Source organism: Corvus brachyrhynchos, unplaced genomic scaffold (genome assembly GCF_000691975.1).
Source record: "Corvus brachyrhynchos isolate BGI_N302 unplaced genomic scaffold, ASM69197v1 scaffold101, whole genome shotgun sequence".
Taxonomy (NCBI): Eukaryota; Metazoa; Chordata; class Aves; order Passeriformes; family Corvidae; genus Corvus; species Corvus brachyrhynchos.
The window spans coordinates 21,636,477-21,640,896 of NW_008237239.1; the positions used below are offsets into that span (position 1 = coordinate 21,636,477).

At 46.1% G+C, this 4,420-nt stretch overlaps 1 long non-coding RNA gene across 1 annotated transcript in view; it reads left to right on the top strand.

Annotated features, from left to right (window-relative positions):
* The first annotated feature begins 3,389 nt into the window (after window positions 1-3,389).
* The window catches only part of LOC108445633, a 26,192-nt gene continuing 25,161 nt past the window's right edge, over window positions 3,390-4,420 (top strand). The window contains exon 1 of the long non-coding RNA XR_001860577.1: window positions 3,390-3,547. This is a non-coding gene — a long non-coding RNA (uncharacterized LOC108445633). The remainder of the gene's footprint in view (window positions 3,548-4,420) is intronic.

Sequence of the window (4,420 nt, forward strand, 5' to 3'; positions counted from 1 at the left end):
TCTATGCAATGCCAAGCTGCTGGCAGGAAGCCACTACAACTGGACAGTCTGGTCAGAGGAGCACCTGCTTCCCATCCCTCAGTCCTCACCCATTTCCTGTGTGATGTTGAGCAAGCTGCTGATTTTCTACATTAATTTCTTAATTAATACTAAAATTTCAGCTTGATTCCTACCTGTAAAGAATGGAAATAATGATAGTAATAATACTACCAATAATGAAGGCCATTCATAGAATGTGCAGAAACACCCTGCACATGAAGACATAGAGATGGTCAATGATTAGTGAACGTATAATCATAGAATGGTTTGGTTCAGACAAGACCTTTAAAGGTCATCTCTCCAACCCCCCTGCAATGAATGTACACCAACAGGCATCACTGAACATGTATCCACTGTATTTCTTTCTATTTATTTCTAATTTCCTGTTTCTATTGCTGCTGCTTTCCTCTTGGCTTGGTCAGTGCTGATGCTATTGGGATGTCTTCTAAATAGAAAAAATTCTCTCTCGCCGTCAATAGGATTTAATTTATCCTGCTAGCAAGATGCATCTTGGTTAAGGTCCATGCATCCCACAGCATCTGAGCCACCAGAATGGAACATTGGCTCACACCTGCCTCCAAGACCTGGTACATCCTGGCTGATGCTTGTTAGCTGAAGTGCTTGGATTTGGTGTGTGATTGCTCTCAGCACCTCCTACAGCAATGCAGATGTGTCAAGGGGATGCCTAAATTTGACCTTTCCCAGTGCAGGTTTAACTGTTTAATCCCATATTCTTTTGCTAATAGAGTTCAAAACAGTGAGAGTTTTATTAGCATTGCTTTATCAGTCGGAGAAGTGACTTTTTTCTCTTGTTATCCAGCGTTTTTCCCCAAATCCAGCCACTAAGCAGCATCCGCTAAGCGCTGCATAATTCAGCATCATTTGGTGCCTGTAATTCTACAATTACTCTTCAAGGCTCATTTGCTTCAAGGTCTTCAGGCTGTAAAGTTATGGGAGTGTGGTTAGTTGATTTTCAGGAATGTCTACTCTCTGGCAGGGGCTGGAGAAGGAAAGAATCGAAAAGAAATGCATGCAAATTCAATGACATAGCAGGAACTTTAGAGGCATTTCAACACAGCAATACCCACAGGCAAAGGAATTGTAAATGTGCAGGGGAAATAGGGCCTGGCCTCGCCAACTCCTACGATTTTATCAGGAGTCTGGTAATTTCCAGAGTGTCCTTAAAAGCCCAGCTGCTGGAGTCATCTCATTGTTAGGGAGTCTCAGCTTCCTTTTAAAAGAAAAGGAGCATTTCCAGTCTTCTTTTTTTTTTTTTTTTTTTTTTTCCCCCCACCAGAGAAAATAAAAAAAAGGAGCTTTTCCAGTTTTTTTTTTTTTTTTTTTTTTTTTTTTTTCCCCCCACCAGAGAAAATCTTTAGAAAGTAAAGTAACCTGAAGGTTCAGACCTGGAAAGAAAAGAGAACCCAGGTCATACCTAAACTAAGCAGAATATTAACGCAGAGATCTGTGATCAAAGCCATCCATATTCAGTGGGGTTTTTTGGTTTTGGAAAAACTCAGTGCCAAAACAAAGCCTATCACCATTTTTATCTGAATATCTGATTTGCAATCAATGTTCCAGCCTTCCATCCTTTCTTGGAAAAGCCTTTGGCAGCTCCAGGGTGGGGCAGGAGGAGATGATGAGGCTCTACCCTTGCTCTTTTTCTTTTTCCTATCCTCATTTTCACCTGTGACCTGCGCTTCTCCAGCTCTAAGGGCCCTAGAAGTGTTTGCAGGACAGCTGGGCCCTTAATGGGATGAGTCCTGAGGAGTGCAGGCTCCAGGACCAGCTAAAGTCTCCATGTGGACATGGTGGAGAGGGAAGGGAAGGGAAAAGGCAGCTGAGCAAAGGGCAAAGGAGATAAATACAGTCAGAGATGGGAAAACCTAATGGTTTTAGAAGCTTCACTTAGCACTGGATTGACATCCAGAGGTTTCAGCACTTATTTTGAGTGTGTTTGGACTTAACTGGGCCTCCTGGTTCCTGGAGGGAAAAATGAGCTCTGTCACGTCATGTGTTCTGGTCTCAGCAGGCCTGTGGCAATGCAAGCACAGTGCCAATTGCCCCCGGCCCTCTGGGACAGCCCTCTGGCTACCTGAGATGCTTCCCCAGCTGGTGACTCTAATCTTGTCCCAGCGAGCTGTTGCCCCTCACAGAGGAGGTGCGGGTACAGGGCTCTCTCCGTAGCTTTGCTGTCGGTCCAGCACCCAAATCCCAAACTTCCAGAATGGGTTTTGGGTTTTTTGTGTGAGTTCTGTAGGACATTTGTGGAGGTGCAGCTGTTGTGATGTGAGGAGCTGTTCTACATGAAGAGCAGGTAGTGCAGTGCCTTTGTGCCAACAGTGAGGGCTGTGTGGGAAGGACTCCTGCACACTTAGTGCAGCACTGAGCTCTGATCCCCTTTGCTCTTCATATTCCCATGAAGTCCCTCTCTCTGTCTCACTGCCTGTGTGATTCTGCCAAAGGTTTGGGTTCATAATGCTGCCAAAATGTCTTGCTGAAACCTAAGAGTGAAAATATTTCTGTTTCTGGAAGGTCCCACGTTGCTGCTGACAAGGAGTGAACTCTTTCTTTCCATAGACAAAACCCTAAATGTCTGTTCTGGCTCTAGCAGACATTAACTTCAGCCTAAGGAAAACAGCAACAAATCAGGAAAGCCAAGTTTCCTGCAGAAAGCCCAGTGTTTGGCTGGCCGGTAACTGAGTGCTAATTCCAGGAATAAAACAGCTGCTATCCTTGCACACAGGCAGTTGTCTTGGAATTTAGAGAGGAAATAAAATGAGGAAGGGAAACAACAACAAAAAATTCTTCAAACATCATGTATGAAACCGTGCCAAAGGTATAGAGCAGCAGAAGGTCTCGTTCAGTGAATTGCTTTATAGGTCAGCAAATAGTGCAGGTGAAATTCGGGGTCCTCTGAAGCTGACTGTCAAAATTGGAGGCTGGATCTTTCTCACAGACCAGGCCGTGCATGTGTACCTCATTTTGCCTAAAATGATTGCAATCTGTTCTCATGCTGTTCATGGGAAATGCTGAGTCCCAATCCATGGGAAAAGAGAGACTGAGATGCAACCTGCATCAAGTCAACGTGGTCCCTCAAGTACAGATTCAGGGAGGCTTCAAAATCTAGGAAAAAGTCGTGAGAAAACTCACTGCTGATTGAGTTGAAGCAGAGAGTTCTACCTAGGTGGGAATTTGCACAACCCCCATCACTTTATCATCTTGGTGCTTCATCCTCTTCATTGCATTCATTCTTGTGCAGCACCAGGAGGTGCAAGTCTCTCCTAGCACAAGTGAAGAAAATAATCAGAGAGTTTTACTGCAGTCTCTTCACCTGGCTGTCTCGCCTATCAAAGGCCTTTGTCTTCAGCTGTGGCTTAGTACTGCTGCAGGATCTTTTCTTTTTTTATCTTTCTTTTGTCTCTGCCCCTTCCTCCTGTCAAGAGCAAAATGGTTTCCTCTGTATTTAGTAGAGGTGCTGTGCATCGCTGAAGAGCAGCACTCTGAGGTAAGCTCCAACATAGCTTTTATTCATGCTGTGCTGCTTCTTACCAAGGGCTCTTGTGTGCACAGGACCTATTTCTAGTTTCCATTTGCCACATCTGCATCACCCTCCTGTCTTGTATTCCCCTTTACTCCCCAAATTCCCTCTGTGAGACTCTTGTTTTCTTCTCTGTCCTGATTCTGCTCTGCTGTCTATCCCCCCCTGCTGTGTGTGGCCTGGGTAGGGTGGGCTGACGGGGTCTGCTGCCTCTTCCTGGGGCCCTGCTGGCGTCCCCTCCCTTTGTAGGAGGCTCCTTTCCTTGCCCATGCAGAAGGCACTGGGCCTCTTTGTGGCATGACATTGATCTGTGTGCATCAGAAAACAGAATGGCTCTGGAGGAGAAATGGCTTTGGAGCAGCTGAGAAGCTGACATCACTCAAAAGCCTTTAAAGCTCCTGTCATTTGGTCTACAAGGACTTTGGAGTGTGTTTATAGATGCAATCTTATAGATTGCCAGAGGGAAAAAATATTCCCCTGTCCTTTTTGCCTTTTCCACTATCAGAGGACACCTGGGGAGGGAAAAGCTGTGCTCCCAGCATCTGACTGCCCTCTCTGTGTTGCTCCGTGGCAGGAGGTGGGCAATCACCGACATCACTGTGCTGTTTGCTTTGCCTCCCTGCAAAGTGCCACTGCTGGCACGGGCAGCCTGCTGAGGTGCTTTGCTCTCTCTTCCTCTCTCCCCAGCAGCCTCTTGACTTCATGGGAACAAAGGGATGATGTGACTGGAGCCTTATAAATGCTAACCCCCCTTTGAGCCTGTCGCACTGAACAGGAAGCACAGACAGCCCCAGAATAGAAATGCAGTCCTCGCTCTGCTGCTCGGCAGAGGCAGGGGCC